At 42.6% G+C, this 20,940-nt stretch overlaps 1 protein-coding gene across 9 annotated transcripts in view; it reads right to left on the bottom strand.

The window, feature by feature from the left end:
- Window positions 1–20,940, bottom strand: part of BRD9 (bromodomain containing 9) — a 174,384-nt gene that overhangs the window by 31,228 nt on the left and 122,216 nt on the right. The gene's annotated exons all lie outside the window — the stretch shown is intronic.

The raw sequence follows: 20,940 nt of genomic DNA, 5'->3' as shown, positions 1-20,940 counted from the left end.
TGAGGCTAGGGAAGCATATAAAGTGCAAGCAGATAAGAAGCAGGTTGAATGTAAGCCATTTAAAGTGGCTTAAAATCATTGCAACCACCAAAGAAATTAGGACCAAAATTTGTAGGACTGTTCCCCATAAAAAGAATCATCAATCCAGTAACCGTAGAATTAGACCTCCCAAAACATTCAGAAAAGTTCACCTGATCTTTCATTGTAGCCTGCTTAAACGTGAGTTGAACTCACCTCTAAGGCCAGCTGCAGTTCCTCCTCCTCTACCTATTATGATAGAGGGAGAACAGCATTTTGAGATCAGAGAAATCCTAGATTCCAGAAAACATAATGGGTCTACCCAATACCTGATAGCCTGGAAGAATCTCCCCTCTTCTCAAAACGCGTGGGTCCATAAACAACACGTCAGAACCCCTAGGTTGTTAAAAAAAACTCCAATCCCAGTACCCCGACAAGCTCAACTAATCTATTTGTAATTTTCTCTCCCTATTATTGTTTTATTTTCTCCCAGGTGGATCTCTCATTTTAAAGGGGGGTATGGCATGTCAGAACCCTAACTTTCTATGGGCATGGGTTTTCTGATCCTTTTCAAGTTCTGCCATACTCCGTGAAGGAGGGGGAAGTTTTGATGCTGATGTGTATTTCCTTTGCTTTATTTTCTGCTCTATCCTCTTTGATGTTTCTCTAATAGGGTGAGAATGGAATGTGCCTCCGGCCATCTGCCTTATCTCTGGCCGTGGAAGAAATGGCACAAACACCTAACAGCCTTATCATTCTTTTCCCACGTGCTTTCACACCTGCGGATTGGCCTGTTTGAACCATCCAGATAGACAGTTGGGGTCTATGGACACTTTTGATTACTTGATTTGCTCAGGAAACGTTGCCTTCTATTCTTACTGTCAACATCTCCCAATAAAAGTTCCTTTTGAAATGATGCCATTCCAAGAGCTATGCTTTCTTGGGAGGACTAATTGAGGAGGGTCCTTACAAAAGTACTATATTAAGCAATCTACCAATCAAATCAATGGAATCAGCTTTAAGTACTAAAATACCTTGTTAGAGAATTTTAATTTCTCTATTGATGAAAAATAAATCAGAAGTTCTCACAGTTGACTGCATTTAGCTGATTCAAATAACTTTATATTTATATAAAAATATTTACAATACCATTCTTCTTCACAGCAACATAGCTTAATGAAGACTTCTTACAGAGACAGACCAGAGACAAACATTGAGACTGGAAATCCAGCTCCTAACTCAATAACCTTTTTGCGCAGACTCAGTAGCACTTTCTTCACATTGGCTGACTGAGTTACCACATGACTTACCTGCTCATGAATATTCCAACACTCCTCCCTTCATGACAGGAAGAGACATATTGACTTAACACATTTTCCATAGTGAACATTACCCAATGGTTTAGTCATCATGTCTGCCAAATTATCCTCAGAAGAACAATGATGTAAACTAATCAATTTTCCTTACAGCATCCCTGACATTACAATACTTAATGTCTACATGTTTACTTCTGTTCTTCACCCTGTCACCAGTTGCCATATTTATACAGGCAGCATTGTCTTCAAATACCTTTACAGATTCTTTTACATTAATATTTAAATCTTGCAACAACTGTACATACCATGTTACTTCAGAACACAATTCAGATAAAGCAATAAACTCTGCTTCCGCTGTTGAAATAGCCACAGTTGTTTGTTTTCTGGACTTCCATCCAATCAGAGTCCCTCCAAATAATATTATAATCCCAGAATTTGATTTCCTTGTGTTTATGTCATTTGCATAGTCACTATCGACATAACACCTTAATTTCAATTCCTCAGTAATCTGTATTTGAAGACCCAAATTTATAATTCCCTTTAAATATCTGAGAACCCTTTTTACACCCATCCAATGTAACTTTCTAGGTGCAGCAGTAAAACGACTCAAAATGCTTACTGCGCAAGCTATGTCTGGTCTGGACCACTGTGATAGATATAACAAACTCCCTATTGCTGAGTGATATATCTCTTGATCACAGGTTTCACCTTTGTCCACACTTAAACTATTATAAAAATCCGCACTCATGGGTGTGGGAGCAGTATTGCAATCCTTCATATTATATTTCTCCAATAACTGCTCAATTTTTCTCCTTTGACTGAGAATATAACCACCTTTTTCATTTTTCTGTATCTCTACACCAAGATAATTTTTTAATAGTGAAAAACCTTGTGCCACTAACCTGGCCTTATACTTTATATCATTATTTGGCAATACCTTTTTCTTATATACCCACTTACAACCCACAGCTTTGGTTCCCTGTGGAAAAGTCACTGATTTAAATACTTCATGGCCTCCCATGGATTTCATCTCCTTATCCATGGCCTCCTTCCATCTTTCTTGTTCAGCTTTTGGTAATGCCAACACCTCTTTATAACTTCTTGGCTCATACCACACATTGCAAACCTTTACCTTGCTGGCAGAATACCTGTCAGGTGGAATTCCTTTATTACATCGCTCTGACCTACGTGGTATTAACTGCTCCTGTGCCTCAAGTCCTTCTAGCTTCATGTCTTGTTCAACCTCTCCTCCCTGAACATTGACATCATCGATAATAATTTTTTCATCATTAAATGAGTTATTGTCACTAAACAGATCACTGTCATTAAGTGAGACATACCCAGAATTTGCATTAATTCTGTCCCAATTTTGTTCTGCAAAATTAGCAGACCTTGAAATTATAATTCTTTTACTTCCATCACTAAAGCGATATCCTTTTGACTCTGGCTCACAGCCCACAAACCTGAGCTTTCTTGCTTTTTGCTGTCCCTTTCTTCTGATTGCTTTTGGAATATGTACCCATGCAATACTTCTGAAAATTCTCAAATGTGCCAGTGATGGCTTTCTCCCATATAGAATGGCATATGGAGTATTATTAATGGAGGAACTCCACAGCCTGTTAACTATATAATTGGCAGTCAATATAGCTTCTCCCCAATATGACCTGCTCAAACCAGAATCCTCCAATAATTGATCTTTCATTGTTTACAAAACACCATTCCTTCTTTCAGCTACACCATTCTCTGCTGCTGTGTAAGGATTTGTACGTTTGTGTCTTATCCCCAACTGCCCCAACTATTGTTGGAATTTAGTTGACATAAATTCAGTACTTCTGTCAGTTTGCAACTGACACACTTATTGTCTGTACCTTCTCTCTACAAAACTTACCCACTGTTCGAATTGTTGTAGCACCTCTGTCTTATCTCTAAGCAAGTAGCAAAACGAATACCTGCTATAATCATCAACAATTACCAGTGCATATTTTGCTCCTCCCAAACTGGCTTGCATAAATCCCACCAGATCTGCATGGACCAGCTCTAGAACTCTTTTTGTTTGTCTTGTGCTATATTTATTAACTGGGAATGCCTTTGACTTCGATGCTTTGCATACTGCACAGTCCAAATACGTTTTGCATCCCTTCAAATTTAGCCCTTCTGCAAAATCTTGCATTTGCTGCAAAACTTTAAAGCTTGCATGGCCAAATCTTCTATGTAGAAGATGAACATATGAATCATGCTCTGCAACATTCTTAAATATATGGGAACATTGAACCTTTGTCCCTGCAATATATATGGATTATCTTCCTTTATGCCTTCTGCACAAATATTCCCATTCCTTTTGATGGGATATTTCCCATTTACAAAAATGACCTCAAAACCTTGTTTGTCTAAATTAGACACACTTAACAAATTATGTTCCATCTCAGGTACACAAAGCACATTGGTAAACTTTGATTCCAAATATGGAATTTTTACATCGCCTCTTCCAATGACTTTTACTTTCTGGCCATTTGCCAAAGCCACAGCTTCTTGTGCTACTGGAACAAACCTGCAAAATAATTCAGAGTCATTAACAATTGTTTGACTTGCCCCACTATCTATTAGCCACTTGTCTCTGTTGTTGCTATAGCAAACTTTTGCAACACCAAAATGTTCCTTTTGCAAAGTAGTCCTTTTTGGTTGCACAAATGTCCTTTGCTACAAACAGTTCCTCTGCAAACAGTTCCTTTGCAGATGGTTGTTTGCTGCACAAATGTAGCAAGTCTTTTCCCGCTGAGCAGCTCTCTGCTTGCAAAATCTCTCCTTTGTTGCAATTTGGTCCGGGTCTGATCTGCTTGTTTCTTCTCTTCTGGAGACTTGCAGTCTGGACCCCCTCCTCAGGAATTTCTCATCCTCGTGGCTGCTTCTAAAATAGCATTTTTCTTCTTTGTTAAGCAAACATGCCTTTAAAGCCTCAAACTTTAACTCTTGCTCTTCTTTGCATTCAAATATTGCAGAAACTGTGTCCCAGGTTTTATCTAAACTGTTCAACACCAATAAAATCTTCTGGGACTCAGGGAATTTAACCCCACATTGTTCTAAGTCCAAAAATAAACTTTGCATTTTATTTAAATGCTGTTCCACAGATTCACCTGGTTGCAAACAGGCCTTGTAAAGTTTTCTTGACAATTGCACTATATTGCATGCAGAAACATTCATGTGCACAGCTCTCAACTTCAACCAAATGTCCTTTGCAGTCTTTAAATTTGCAACATTTAGAAATTGTGTATCATCTAAATTCAAGATGAGATAAGCCATTGCTTGATCATGGCTTTTCTGATCTGCAGCTGCAAATACTTGTGGTGGATTTTCTACAATATACCACAGCTCTTTTGCTTTCAGCAAACATTCCATTTTAGCAGCCCACACAATGTAATTCTTCTGGCCTAAACGAGGCACAGAGTTTTCCTCAAATTCCAGTGCAACCATTCTGCTAATTCTGCCTTGTTCTTATACTTTCTAAACACAGGCAATTTCTTCCAGCTTTAAATTACAATGCAGTCCTTAGTAAGCTCTGGGCCCATAACCTGTTAGAGAATTTTAATTTCTCTATTGGTGAAAAATAAATCAGAAGCTCTCACAGTTGACTGCATTTAGCTGATTCAAATAACTTCATATTTATATAAAAATATTTACAATACCATTCTTCTTTACAGCAACATAGCTTAATGAAGACTTCTTACAGAGACAGACCAGAGACAAACCTTGAGAGTGGAAATCCAGCTCCTAACTCAATAACCTTTTTGCACAGACTCAGTAGCACTTTCTTCACATTGGCTGACTGAGTTACCACATGACTCTTCCTGCTCATGAATATTCCAACATACCTTTTAGTAAATATTATTGGTAGCAAAGTAAATTTCTCTTAAAATTGTATTATAAAAAGTAACGTAACTTATATTAATAAGTCCAGGATCTATAGCTGCAAATTTCTGAAGTTCTTAATTTCAGAAACACCTTGAAAGCTTAATGCTGTGCAAATCTGTACTGTAGAGGATCCCAGAATCTTTAAAAAAGTTCTCAAATACCTTTGCTTTACTGTATGTTACCCAAACTATTAACTTAAACCTTTAAAGAATTATAAAAAAAGGAAAATCAAAAACCAATACAAATAGTTCTCAACTTAAAACAACTCATTTAGCTCAGGTTGGCTGCAGTGTGCATAAATCAGCTGCAGCTAGCAAGTGTCCAGCTTCCTTTCCACATAGAGAACTAAGGTTGGCTGCAGCAGCTGCAGCTTGCAAGCATCCAGCTTTCTTCCCACATAGGCAGGCGGCAGTGCACAAAAATTGACTGAAGTTTTCAAGTGCCCTGTTTCCTTTCCACAGTAATGTCCTAATTAGTTTCAGCAAAGATTGGGAAAAGCGATATAATACATATCCAGAAATTCAGGGAAAAATCCCTGTGAGATTTTAACCCATAAATCTATTAAGTGCAGATTAAGAATTTCTTATCAACATAATTACTGACCATTACTTTATAAAGATTTACAATTCCCTGGACCTATCCATTGGGAACAGATCTCCAAGGAAAATAAGTTCTCCTGTCAAGTTCCTTTTTTTTAAACCATCATTTTTATTGACATTTAGAAATGCAGTGCAATTTAACTTCTGAAATATTCCTTGCTTATAGTATGAGAGGCAAGTAAAGCATTTATTGTAGAGTTCTTTATTTCTCTGAATCAAACAGAAAGTTATGCAAAATCAGAAAGATATATTTCTGAACAATCTGAACAATTAGAACTAAGCCTAGATTGAGAAGTAGCTCAATCCAATTTTATATGTAAAGCAAAAGATACAAGCAATAAGGAACCATTATAACTGATTGGCAGTGAGCCAAAAAAATAACTTCACCCAGCATAAATATTTTGAAAACATAATAAGCCATCAAGTGAGTAAAGAACAATGACAATAACAAAAACGAATAAGCACTTACATTTGAGATAATGTTAAACATGTTTCTACAATGAAGCATATGGTGCAGCATATCATTCTTTATTTGAACTTTTATAATAAACTACTACCTAATTCAGTAGAAATTGAAGATTGCGATCAGAAATGCCACCTTTAGAGAAAGGAGTCTTAATGAAAAGGACCTGATGGGCTCAAACAGAGACGAAATCAATGCTCGTAGTACCCGAGGTAAGTCCCAAGAGGGGTAGCGGTGAATCGCCGGTAGTCTGGCATTGGTCACCCTCTTGAGAAAGGCAGTTACTGCTGAGTGTTGTGTCAATGGAGTCATGTTGTCACAAGACAGGACTGTGGATAGAGCCGCTACCTGTCTCCGAATGGTGTTGGATGCTAGTCCCTTGTCTATACCCTCTAAGAGATAGTCTAGGACAGTCTTAACCTGGGCGATATTGCCCCCCAGGGGGCAATTTCATTTTTCAGGGGGGCGATGGAACAAAAAAGGGCTATGCGGGGGCGAAAGAATGAAAAGGGGGCAATATGGGGGCAATGGAGCAAGAAGTTTTGGGACTTTTTTGTACAGTGAATCGCTGTATATCTGTCATACAAAAACATCAGATCGCTCGCTATTAGTGGATTGAATTGTGTTTTCAAATGTTCCTCCAGCTAGCTTCAGTACATATGTGAATACGCATCGCTTATATTCATGCGCATTGCGCAGCAGCCTCTGCCCATACAGTGGCGCGCCAGAATGGGCAGTGATGGAGGGGGGAGCGCTTCTTTCGAAACATCACATGCTGAGTGGCTGTCCCCTGTGACGTCAGCTGTAATGTTTTTTTTAATTGAAATTTTTTTATTTTTTAAAACACAATCATTTATAAAAATACAATAAAATTTTAAAATAGAGAACCCCCCCTTACCCTCCCTCCCACCCCCAACCCCCTTCCCTTCACTTCCCAGAGCAGAAAACAGGGTTAAAAAAAAGAAAATTATAATAATTAAGAAAAAAGAAAAAAAGAGAAGAAAAAAAATCATAATTAACCTTTAACTCCATAACCTATAAAACAATTCTCTATAATATTTGATATTCATTCATAAAATAAATGAAACTTTTTAATTCCATACTTTTTCTGAATATAATCTATCCACCTTCCCCATACAGTAATATATCTTTCTTGTGTATGATCATTTAAATAAGCAGAAATTTTTGCCATTTCTGCAAAACTAGATACTTTAAATATCCATTCTTCTAAAGTAGGCAAGGAATCTTTCTTCCAATATAAACCTACTAGTAACCTTGCTGCAGTTAATAAATTCAACATCAAAGTAGTTTCTTTTTCATTTAAGTCAACAAAAATACCAAGTAAAAATAGTTGAGGAGTAAACTTTATCTTTTTTCTAAAAATCTTTTGAATGTTCCACCAAATCATAATCCAAAAAGCCTTTACTTTTTTACAGTTCCACCAAATATGAAAGTATGTCGCATCATTATTGCCACATCTCCAACATTTGGGCTGTATGTTGGAATACATACAAGATAATTTTTTAGGATCTAAGTGCCATCTATAAAACATTTTATAAAAATTTTCTCTCAAATTTTGAGCTTGTGTAAATTTCTTATCCAAATTGTCTCCCATAAATCCAATGAAATCGGCTCCTGTATATTCTGAGCCCATTTAATCATACAGTCTTTAACCAATTCTGTTTCCGAATCTAACTCTAATAAAATATTGTATATTCTTTTTATATGAGCCGGACCTTGGTTTTTAATCTGAATAACCAATTGTCTATCTTCTAGTGTTATTGTAAGGACCCACCCCACTTTGCATCTTAAGAAGACAGAACTCTTGGAATAATTCTTCCAACAGGAATCCTTTATTAAGAGAAAATGGTTGCAGGCATGCTAGACAGGACTTGGGGTCCAAGCTCTCCCATTCAAGGTTTTAAGGGGTTCCCCAGTAGTCCCACCCAATCAACCCCCCTTCCAGTGATAGTTTCAAGTATCACAATTCCACCTCCTTTCTTCTTTCTTCCGTCTGGATGGAGACTTCAGATACTACATGAAAGGCAATTACCCTTCTTTGATATGTTAACGCTTAGAGGTCACAATAAACACACATTCAGCATTCAGCTCTTTGAAGTGTAAAGAAGGAAGTGAGGGCCATAAAGCCCCTTTGCTCTCCCCCTTCTCTCCCTCTTATGGCAGAATCCAGAGAAGGCAGAATTGGGAGTTTCTATATTTGATAATTTAAAGATGAAATATAATTGGATTCTGACATCCGGCCCCTCTTAACAATAAGAGAGATCCACCTGAAAGAAAACGCAAGTAAAAAATTTAGTTAGGCTTGTTAGGATACTCTGTGTGAAACTTCTTCAATAGCTTCGGGGCTCTGACATGACGTTTATGGACCCACTCATTTTGTGAGGGAGGGAGGTGTTTCCAGGCAACTAGGTACTGAGTTGCTCCATGATATCTCCTAGAGTCAAGGACTTCCTTTATTTCGAAGTGTTGTTCACCCTCCACCATGATTGGAGGTGGTGGGGGGGGGGATTTTTGGCCGTAGAGGTGACTGATGCTCTCTTTTCAGCAAGCTGCAATGAAAAATTGGGTGTATTTGCCTGAGATTTTTGGGTAACTCTAATTCTACTGTTACTGGATTTATGATTCTTTTAATTGGAAAAGGTCCTATGTATTTTGGTCCAAGTTTTTTACAGGGCTGTAGGGACTTTAGGTATTTTGTAGATAAGTACACCATCTCTCCTATAATGAATGGTGTAGGCTCAACCCTTTTTTTATCGGCTTGTGTTTTGTAAGCCTGCCTAGCTTCATCTAGTGCTTTTCTGACTATTGGCCAGGTGTTTTGTAATTTTTCCATCCATTCTTTCAGCGAGGGGATCGTTGGTTCGTTTGGGGTTAATTCTGGCATGGGGTTGAAACTTTGACCGGTGGCTATTTGAAAAGGAGTGTAACCTGTGCTGGAGTGGACTGCATTATTGTAGGCAACTTCTGCAAAGGGGAGTAAGTCCGCCCACTCGGTCTGCTGGAAACTAAGAAAACATCTTAAATATTGCTTAAGTACTGAGTTCATTTTTTCAGCCCCCCCATTTCCTTGAGGGTGGTGGCTAGATGTCAGTCCCTGAGTGGTTCCTAAGAGGGATAAAAATTCCTTCCAAAATGCAGACGTAAATTGCACCCCCCTGTCAGAGATGATGCGTTGGGGTGCCCCATGCAATCTGTAAATGTGTTGGATGAAAAGTTTTGCTAAGGCTTTTGCAGTGGGAATCTTTTGGCAAGGGATAAAGTGCACCTGTTTGGAAAACAAGTCCGTGACCGTCCAGACCACAGTATTCCCATTGCTTTCTGGCAATTCCACTATAAAATCCATGGCTATTTCTCTCCAGGGGGCTGAGGGACTTGCCACTGTTTGCAATAGTCCTGGCACTTTCCCTTGCAACCTCTTTGCCGTGGCACATTTTGGACAACTGGCTATATAACTTTCAATGTCCTTTTTCATGGATGGCCACCAAAATTGCCGTTTAATTAAATGTAAAGTTTTTACAAATCCAAAATGCCCTGCTGATTTTGTGTCATGGCAAAGGTGCATGAAAGTTACTCTTTGAGTTGTTGGTATATATAACTTTTCCCCTATCCAAGGCAACCCGTCTTTCATTGTGCACACATTTTTGTTTTTCTGGAACCAATCATCTGTTTCCAAACTTTTTCTGAATTCAATTCCAGTTTGGCTGTCCAGTTGTGGTTTTAATTTGGCTTGGGTTCTTGTGGTTACTGGTGCTGCCAGTTGTGACTCTGCCATTATTGGTCTAGAGTCTGTGGTTCGTGCGCTGTTATATTGGGGCATGCGAGATAGTGCATCTGCCAGGAAGTTCTTTCTTCCTGGTAAATGTTTGAGCTTAAATTGGAATTGGTGAAAATGCTGGGACCAGCGGGCTTGTTTGGGATTGAGTTTCCTGGAAGTTTTCAGGGCTTCCAAATTTTTGTGATCAGTCCACACCTGGAAGGGGATTTTGTTGCCTTCCAGGAACTGTCGCCATGTGAGTAATGCCCAACGTATCCCATAAGCCTCCTTCTCCCATACGGGCCAGCGCTGTTCTGTTTCCGTGAGTTTCTTGGATGTATATGCACAGGGTTGCAATACTGCATCATCATTTTCTTGTAATAGCACAGCCCCCACTGCCACATCACTTGCATCTGCCTGTATTATGAAGGGTTTGTCCATGTCTGGGTGCCTTAGTACTGGTTCGGCAGAAAAAAGTCTCTTTAGTCTCTCAAACGCTGCTTGGCACTCCATTGTCCATGTTAGTGGCTGGCTAGGTTTTACTGAGGATGTTCCCTTCGTTTTTAGTAAGTTAGTGAGGGGCAAGGCTATCTGTGCAAATGAGGGGATGAATTGGCGGTAAAAATTTGCAAAGCCCAGGAAACTTTGTAGTTGCTTTCTTGTGCGGGGTGGTGCCCATTCTAATACTGCTTGACCTTCTCTGGGTCCATTTCAATGCCCTGTGGGGATATGCGATAGCCTAGGTAGTCTATCCTTTCCTGGTGGAATTCGCATTTTGAGAGTTTGGCATATAGGTGAGCGGCTCGCAGCTTCTTTAAAACCGCTCTGACAAGTTTGACGTGTTCTTCTTTTGTTTCGGTAAAGATAAGAATGTCGTCCAAGTAAACAAGGACCCCCTTAAACAGGTGCTCCCTTAGAACGTCATTGATTAATTGCATAAAGACTGCAGGGCCCCCTTGTAATCCAAATGGCAAGACTTTGAATTGATAGCACCCCATGGGGCAGTTAAATGCAGTCTTCCATTCGTCCCCTTCCTTGATTCTCACTCGATAGTAAGCTTCCCTTAAGTCTAGTTTAGAAAAAATTTTCCCTTTCGATAGGTGTGACAGCATGTCTTTCATGAGGGGCAGCGGGTATAGGTTGCTTTCACTGATTGTATTCAGGGCCCTATAATCCACGCATAAACGTAAAGAGCCATCCTTCTTCTCTCTAAAAAGGACCGGGGCAGCCACTTTAGGCTTGGCTGGCTCAATGAAACCTCTCTCCAGTTTTTTTTTTATAAATCTTTCCATTTCCTCCTTCTCCTTTGGGCTCATGGAGTATAATCTGGGCTTCGGGAGTTTTGCCCCAGGCTTGAATTCAATGGTACAGTCTGTGGGTCGGTGGGGGGGAAGCTCATTCGCCCTCTCCTCACTGAAGACTTCAGCAAGGTCCCTATATTCCTCTGGTATTTCTGTTAATCTTTTTTCCTCTCCTATGGATGCTTTTTCTATTCTTGATTCTGGTAGCCTCCCTTGGGGTTTTAAGTCCATAGGGTCCCCCTTCGGGAATTTGATTTCTGTCGTCCTCCAATTTACCCAGGGGTTCCATTTTTTCAACCATTCCATCCCTAGAATCATTGGGCATTCCATACCTGGGGTCACCACAAACGTTAAGTCCTCTTCATGGTTGCCCAGGGAGAGATGTATTGGCAAAGTGGCTAGGGTAGCTGGCACCCCCCCTGCTATGGATCCATCTAGCTGGCCAAATGAGATTGGTTGTTCCAGTCTCCTGGATGGGATGCCCAGATTCCCCACTAGTGTTGGGCTAATGAGGCAGCGGGTACAGCCAGAGTCTATTAAGGCTTTCACCTTCACAGCTTCGGGCATGGGGGGGATTAATATAGTCACTGTTTTGAAGATGGGTGTGATGCATCCACTTACCAGGGGTTCGCCCTCCGAGCTGTCATCTGAGGCATCCACCGGCCCTGTGGTGTAGGCTGGAGTCCTTTCCCCTTGGTGAGCAGAGGTGGGGGTTTCTGCAATTTCCATCATTCTCATGGCCGTTTGTTTTGGCTTAGCTGAATACTTTCCGGGTTTGTTGATTGGGGATCTGTCTGGGTTGTGCTGGGGGGCCTTTGAGCGGCATTCTACAGCTCGATGCCCTTCTCTTCCGCACTTGAAACATCCCATTTGCTTCTTGGCTGTATCCGATGATTTCACCGGTTGGTGTGTCAGCTCAGGCGGGGGGCGGCTCCATTGTTTTCCTCGGCGGTGCCTCTTCAATATGTCGATCTCTGCTTCCTCTGCCAAGACGTACCATTCCTCAAGTCGATGTGGGTCCCCTCGGGGCAGGCAAGCATCATATAGATCATAGTTTAGTCCGTCTTTGAAATGGCCCAGGAGGATGTCTTCTGGCCAATTCAGTTTGCTGGCAATGGCCCGGAATTCTTGTGTATACTCAGCCACTGGGCGTTTGCCCTGCCTCATCGTTGTTATTCTTTCACGGGCTTTGCGATCAGCCAGGGGGTCTTCAAATCGTCTTCTCAAAGAGGACATGAAACGGTTGAAGTTACTGAGTTCTGGGGCATTGGAGTCATGCAAGTTCACTACCCAATCCGCAGCTGGTCCATCCAGGGCAGATTGCACGATCCGGATGCGGGCTTTGTCGCTGGGAATATCCTGCCCATATTCCTCCATGTAGCTGAGGACTTGGGTTAGGAAAAACCCCAAGCGTGTTGGCTCCCCTTTGAATTTCACTTCCAACGGTGGACGTCTTGGAATGGATCGGTGCCTCTGTTGTGGGTGGTAGTGCCTTCCGTCCAGATTGCCATCTGTGGTCCGGTAGGGGGTGGGAGCTCCTGGATCAGTAGATGTCCCTGGGGTTGCAGGTTCCATGTCCCCCTCGGTGTCTCTCCCTTTGCGGCTCCAGGAACTGGGGCGGCCGTAGGGTTCAGGATTCTCCTCTCCTAGGGAGCTGAGAGTTCTCTTCATCAGGTCAATAGCTTTCTCTAGGATCCAGTCTGAGTACGGTGCCCAGCTTCCTCCCTCTTCACTTGCGTGCAGGGATTTCTCCATCTCCTGCTTCCATTCTGGTTGCTTGGTCCCCCGTCTCAGGGTCACCTTTCTTGATTCCTTTCCCCACTCACTTTTCTTTCCAACGCCCATCGACCAGCGAGGCTTGTGGTCCTGTGTCTCCACCACTTCTTCTCCTGAGGAATCTGGCCTCTCGGATCCCAACATCTGGCAAGGTTCCAACTGGGTCAGCGGCTCTCTTTCCAGGGAGTTTTCCCCCTCTCTTGCTCCATTGTCTGACATGGTAAATTTTTGCAAAATCCCCCGGCAAGGGTCTTCCTTCCAGGTGGATTAATTTTGCAAGTCCTGTCTAATGTAAGGACCCACCCCACTTTGCATCTTAAGAAGACAGAACTCTTGGAATAATTCTTCCAACAGGAATCCTTTATTAAGAGAAAATGGTTGCAGGCATGCTAGACAGGACTTGGGGTCCAAGCTCTCCCATTCAAGGTTTTAAGGGGTTCCCCAGTAGTCCCACCCAATCAACCCCCCTTCCAGTGATAGTTTCAAGTATCACAATTCCACCTCCTTTCTTCTTTCTTCCGTCTGGATGGAGACTTCAGATACTACATGAAAGGCAATTACCCTTCTTTGATATGTTAACGCTTAGAGGTTACAATAAACACACATTCAGCATTCAGCTCTTTGAAGTGTAAAGAAGGAAGTGAGGGCCATAAAGCCCCTTTGCTCTCCCCCTTCTCTCCCTCTTATGGCAGAATCCAGAGAAGGCAGAATTGGGAGTTTCTATATTTGATAATTTAAAGATGAAATATAATTGGATTCTGACATCTATACCCTCTTTCTTGTCTACAGTCCATCTATCCATTATTTGTAAATATTGAAACCATGACTGTAGAATATTTTGCTGCCTTAATACATCTAGGGATTTCAAATGCCAATTCGAACCAGAACAAATTAACAATTCTTTGTACGAGATTTTATCAAAATTTGTCCCCTTAGAAGTTCCCTCAATTGCATGTCTGGGAATCCCCCAGATAGGTATTTTATAATTTAATCTATAATAATACTTCTTCCAAACACGAAGTAAGGCATTCCTCAAAATATGTGATTTAAAAGTCCGATCAACTTTCTTATTAAAAATTAAATATGCATGCCAACCATATATTAAATCCCAACCTTCCAAAAAAAGAATATCCATATTTGTTAAATTAAGCCAATCACTTAACCAAGTTAGGGCGGCTGCATCATAATATAATTTCAAATTAGGTGCCTTAAGTCCCCCTCTTTCTCGAGCATCCTGTAATATCTTAAATTTAACCCTTGGTTTCTTCCCGGCCCATATAAAATTATTGATACCCTTTTGCCATTCCTCCAAATTTGCCTCTTTTTTAAGAATAGGTATCATCTGAAACAAAAAAAGAAACTTTGGTAGAACATTCATTTTTACAGCTGAAATTCTCCCCAACAATGACAATTGCAATTTTTTCCAATCTCTTAAATCCTTTTGGACTTTTGCCCATAGTGGTTCGTAATTGTTCTTATACAATTTTCCATTTGAAGCAGTTAGATATACTCCCAAGTATTTAACCTTTTTTACCATCTGAAAACCTGTGGCTTTAATCAAACTTTCCCTTTCTTTAACTGACATATTCTTAGATAATATCTTAGTCTTATAATTATTAACTTTAAAATCAGAAACATGAATGTTTCACGTCAGCTGTAATGTTGACATCACAGTTTAAGTTTTCAGCTTCGTTTTCTAATTTTTGTTGTGCTCTGTAAAACATTTTGTGTGTCTCTTTGTATTGTACTTTTTTAGCATGCACTCCAGTTTGATATTATATTTTCTTTGTGTCTTTTTAATCCTTTTTACAGTGTGCGTGACTATATATACTTTCCTCAAATCTTAATTTAGTTTCAGAGTTTTCGTCTTGAAATTCTTAGTTCCTGCATTGCGGTTTGTTCTTATGCCCTTTTTATATTTCTTTTTGTGTCTTAAATTTCACTTGTAATTCAATCATTAAATGTTACTGTTTTTCTTTTCGGGCATTTCACCTTCTTGCAATTGAATTTTGTTTTTAGTGATCATTACATTTAAGTGTCTTGAATAAATAAGATAATAATGAAATACATGTATCATGAAGTTCGGGAATAAAGTGACAGGTGGCACCAAAATTTTTCACACAGTTGAGATATAGGAAAAAGACTGGAAATAAACTATTTGTATTGATATGTCCTGATGACAATTTTAAAGAAAACAAAAAAAAGTGTTTGCATAAATTGAAGAATTATTTCCTATGTTGTGATTGAGAGGTTATGTTGGGGGAGGGGGGGCGATGACAACTTCCTCACTGGCTCAAGAGGGCAATTTGGTCAAAAGGGTTAAGAACCATTGGTCTAGGATATTGGGAATGTTGACAGACAGAGGTTGGAGTTGGTGCTTAGTGCACCACAGGGGGAAGTTCCTCCATGTGGCACCATATATCCTATTGGTCGAGGGGCGCCTGGAAGCTTGGATCATCGAGATCACCCTGGACGAATAGGATTGTCGAGCTAAATTTCTCCGCTCAAGTGCCAGGCGGCGAATTGAAGCCACTGGGGATCTGGGTGTTGGAGGGCCCCCTGGCTGAGGGAGATGCGGTCTGGAGGTATTCTCCATGGCGGAGAGATCGATAGTTCCACCAGGTCAGCAAACCACGGTCGCCACGGCCAGTGTGGAGCAACTAAGATGACCTCCACTTGCTCCTGGAGCAACTTGCAGATGGTTGCTGGTATTAACGGGAGTGGGGGAAATGCATATAGCAACCCCCTGGGTCACTCACTACAGAGGGCGTCCGTTCCTTCCGCCCGTGGGGACAGGTACCTGGTAAAGGTGTGAGTTGTTTGGAGAAGCAAAGAGGTCTATCTGTGGCTGACCGAATCTGCTTGTTATCTCCCTGAACAAAAGTGGGTCTCCATTCTGAGTGGTCCACTGTGGACCTACTCAGGGAGTCCGCCTGATGGTTTGCCTCCCCCTATATATGCTCTGCTTTGACGGATCTTAGGTTGGCCTCTGCCCAAGAGCCCAGGCTGTGGGCTTCGAGCATCAGGGACTTGGATCGGGTCCTTTGCTGCCACATTGTCTGTCAGTATTAGGTGTTTGTCATCACTAAGGTGGAGAAGTGTTGGAGTGCTAGATGGATCGCCCTTAGTTCTAGCCAGTTTATATTGTGGCTCAGGTCTGAACGGGATTCTTGCCCCTGGGCTAGGTTTGTCTGGAGGTGAATACCCCAGCCGAAGAGGCTGGCATCCGTGGTCAGGATGAGCCTTGTAGGTTCTTTGAATAGAGACCTCTTGGTCATTGCTGATGAGGTCCACCACAGAAGGGAGGACATTGTTTGATGTGGGACCCTCACCTTCCGGGTGGAAGCACTCATTTTCCGCTTCTGGAAAGGGAGGAGAAACCACTGGAGACTTCTGGAGTGTAGTCTGGCCCATGGGACGATTCCCATGCAGGAGACCATCTTCCCCAGAAGTTGTGACAGTAGAACCAGAGGGACTACCCTCTCTCTCCGAACGTGGTGAACAAGGGATCGGATGCTGTTCCGGCGTTCTTGGGAGAGGAAGACGTGGCATAGGTTTGAGTCTATAATCGCCCCTAAGTGGAGTAGGCGGTTTGAGGGGACCGTGTGGCTCTTCTGAAAGTTCACGGAAAATCTGTGAGCTTGAAGAGTCCTGATGGTGATGTCCAGGTCCAACTGGGCAGATCGGAGGAAGACTGGATCAGGATATCGTCCAGATAGCATTGTACGCACACCGGAATCATCCTCAGATGGGTGGCCAAGACCGCTAGGATCTTTGTAAACACCCGTGAGGCCAAGGAAAGGCCAAATGGGAGCACTCTGTATTGGAAATGCCAATGCATGTAGCAAAATCGGAGGAATTTTCGGTGTTCGGGGAGGATAGGGACATGCAGATAGGCTTCTGTCAGGTCGATGGATGAAAGAAAATCCCCCTTTCTGATGCTGGCCAGGATGGACTTGAGGGTCTGCATCTTGAATCTTTTGTATATTAAGAAGTGGTTTTGACCTTTCAAGTCCAAGATCACCCTCCAGCGCCCCCAGGCCTTTGGTACCATGAACAGAATGGAGTAAAACCCCTGTCCCTTCTGTTCTGTGGGTACTGGCTCTATGGCCTCTATCTCCAGTAGGTGGGATATGGCTTTGGCCATGAGTCCTGCCTTGGTGGCGTTTCTTATGTTGGGACACGCTAGGAAATGTTCTGGAGGTATGGACCAGAACTCCAGGGAGAGGCCATGTTGTATGGTGTCTATCACCCATGCGTCTGTGGTGGTTGTCTCCCAAGTGTCGCTGAAGAGGGACAGATGACCCCCTATGGGAGAGGACTCCCTGGCATCACTTGCTCCATCGGTATGGACGGCCCCCCGAGCCCCGAAAGGGTCGCTTGGTTGTGGGCCCTGGCTCTAGGGTTCTGACGCTCTTGCTGGCGGTCCTAGCTAGGTGGAAAGGACTTAGAGCTCCGGAGCCAATCTCAGGACTGCCTGACCTGAAAGGGCTGCCTCCAGTCCCAGTAGTAGTTAGAACGAAAGGGATGCCTACAGATCTCCTGTTGAGGCATCACTTTGCGCTTGTCTTTTCCCTCTATGAGGTACGATTCAAGGACTGGTCCAAAAAGATGCGTGCCAGAATAAGGGGCAGTGGACAAGCGCCATTTAGATTTAAGGTCGGCTCGCCATTGTTTTAGCCAAAGTAGTCTACAGGATGAGACGTGGCAGCGATAGACCTTGCGGAATACCTGGCAGAGTGGAGCGATGTGTCCGCCACATACTGTGACGCTGCGAGCGTTTTCCCTAATATTTGGTGTGGTCGCACTTGATCAGGCGGAATGAGTTCTTAGGAGCTCACGCAACCATATGATGGATGATCTGGTGAAGAATGAAGCTGATGTAGCCGCCCTGATTGCCCAGGCCGATGCTTGGTGAGCTCTGCGAAGAGAAAATTCAAATTTCTTTTCCTCTGCCTTCAAGGCCTCTGCCAGGTCTCCTGGAATGGTGGAGGTAGAGAATAAGAGGAGTGTCTACAAGTGGTACTTCCAGGAGAGAAGAAAAAGATGAGGAAACATTGTAAAGTTTTTTCTCAGTCACGCTGGGAGATGGTAGAGTGCCCAGTGCAGACCACTGCTTCTCCACTGTGGTGCGGAAGAAGGAGGGGCATGGGATTTGTTTTTCCTCAACCACCGGCTCTGAGAAAAGAGGGTTGGAGTCCTGGGTGGTGTTGGTTGAAGTCTTAGTGTCCTGTTCAGGAGTAAGATTGGTCGTAGTGCAAGCCTTGAGAAGCAGTGACCTAAATAGGGAAGGGTCAAAGAGCCCCGATGACAGGGAAGTATCCTCATCTTCTGACATGGGTAAATCCGAAGTCTCAATGATCTCGGATCCCTCCTCTCCTAACTGGGAGGATGCCTCTGAGATGTCTGAGTCAGGTAACTGGGTAGGGTCTGTTTGAGGTATGGGTGGCGGGGGGGAGGGGGCATTGGCAAAGGTTGTTGACCCATGGAGGAGGCCATAAATTGCGCAAAGGCCTGGTTCATAAAGGCCTGCAATTGTTCTGGCCACGTGCCCTATTGGTTAGAGTGGCGCATGCCGCTGCCGTAGGGGTATATGTGGCTTCCAGAGGTTGTGTTATTGGGGGTGGTAAATTCCCTTGGGGAACGGAGAGAGGGGGACCTACCTGTCCAGTTTCCCCCTGAGGAGACATACCCTAGTGGCATCCTGTGGAAGTACAAATTGAGGCTCAAATGGTGAGAAGTCCAGTGGGAGGGGGGAAACCACATCTGTCCCACTGGAAGTGAGGCTTTGAACTCTGGAGAACTCCCTCTCCAGCGCCTGATGTCTCCTCGAGGCCTCCCTCTCAGCAGCATTGAATGGCTTCTTCATGGACGAGGCCTTTGCCTTAGATTTCGTTGTTCCCCCGCCTCCAATTCAGATGATCTGCACTTTTTTTCTTTGGGGGGAATAGAAGAGCCCTGTGATGGCTGAGAGGCTGAATTGTCCGCCTGGATATTCCAGAAAGGAGATGTCCAGGGAGGGGGGGATGAAGTACACAGATCAAGTTGTCAGAGAGGTAAAACCTGACATTCTGAACAACAGCAATGGCAGACAGCCAGACAATTATCTAAAATTGTCTGCTAGGCCTTGCAGCACAGCGCCACATGGGCTAGTTGGGACAGGTGGGGTCTAACCAAAATTCCCCCTCTTAAAGGAACTATTTGTGAAAATAATATTAGTGTGGTAAATCACAATCACAACCTATTATGTCTTTAAGCAAGAGGACACTGGGGACTTGCAGTCTTATAACTTTGCTTCTGAGAGGATCTGTCAAATTGTCCAGAATCCCAAGGCCTGTCAGTTCTTGTGAGAGCTGAGGCTGGGAAGGCCTCAAAATGGTGAAAGCCACACTGAGGCAGAATCTGTATTGAGGTGATAAGAGGTGACCAAGGCCTTAGCTGATGCCCCCCCATCCATGCCTGTTACAGCAGGAGAATTTGGAAAGCCTGGGATTAAAAGGGAAAAGGCTGTAGTAACGAGGAGGCTTCCAAAATGGTGGCCGTGCCTTAATAGGCCTTCAAAATGGCGGCTGCGCCTCGTTGGGCATCCAAAATGGCGTTTGCACCAAAAATAACGGCCACTGAAAGAAGTTTGGGTCTTTCCAGACCCTATGGCACCCCGGGAGCTAGGTAGGCTACAGGGATTCTCCCCTCAGTCAGAGGGAACCGGGAAGGCACTTGCAGTTCGTTTAGAAGTGTTGCGCAGCGCAGCCTCCGCTGCTATCCAGATCTTCAGTGCCGTGCAGGAAGCCTCAGTGTGAAGGAAAAGCTGGTAGAAGCTGAGCAGCCTCACAGGCATTCCCTGGGATTGCTGAGTAAATATTCAGCAAGAACAGCTGTAGCGCGGTTGTCGGATCAGTTGTAGAGCGCTCAGGAAGAGACTGGCAGAGCGAAGGCTCTGCGATGGAGCCTGCGAGGCTCGTTAAAGCCGAGGCTGTAGGCAGCTGCAAGATGAGCCTAATACTAGTTCAGAGTCCCCAATTTGAAAGGAATTTAGAATTGGTATTGAAAGTAGCCAAATTAATCAACAAATTTGTAAATTAAATAGGAACCAATTAATCTAATTGCTCTAATTAATCTAACCTAATCTGTTCAGAGGAGCCAAATAATTTGCGTCCTGCTGAGCTAAGACTAAGTCAAAAACTGGGCAAGGTCCACCCAGAAGGAGGCGTGGCAGATTTCTGACTTAGTCTTAACTGAGCAGGAAGGCTGACATTACCCCTGGTGGATTCTACACTCATCATGCTGGATGAAAATAAAAAAATGTCAATAAAAAAATGTCATTGAATAAAGTTCTAGGACCTGACAGTATATCTACAAATTGCTGCCGAATTTTTCAATAAATTCTTAAACTTAAGTAATGAGATACAATTATGTCAAAAATCTCATATGTCATGGAAAAAAGCTTCATCTCTTTGATTTATAAAAGAAGAAAAAGATCTAACTCATTCTGAAACATAGACCTTATCTCTTTACTGTTTGTCAATTATACATTTTCTTCAACAAAATTGTCATATATTTATTAAATTTATATGACACTTGTCTCACTATCTAAGGTGACTCAATGTGGCTTTTAGCTGAAATGACTAGGGTTAGGGTCCTTTGACTAGACGGATTTGTCTCAAACAAATATACGTGGAACAATATTATATATAATTTAATTATTATCAATAAGGTACATCAGAAAAATAAAAAATTGGCCATGGTATTTCTTGGTGCTAAACAAATGGGCTTTTATGTTTGAAGT

Source organism: Crotalus tigris, unplaced genomic scaffold (genome assembly GCF_016545835.1).
Source record: "Crotalus tigris isolate CLP2741 ecotype Arizona unplaced genomic scaffold, ASM1654583v1 scf7180000018106.563195, whole genome shotgun sequence".
NCBI lineage: Eukaryota > Metazoa > Chordata > Lepidosauria > Squamata > Viperidae > Crotalus > Crotalus tigris.
This window is presented reverse-complemented; position numbering and strand designations above follow the sequence as displayed.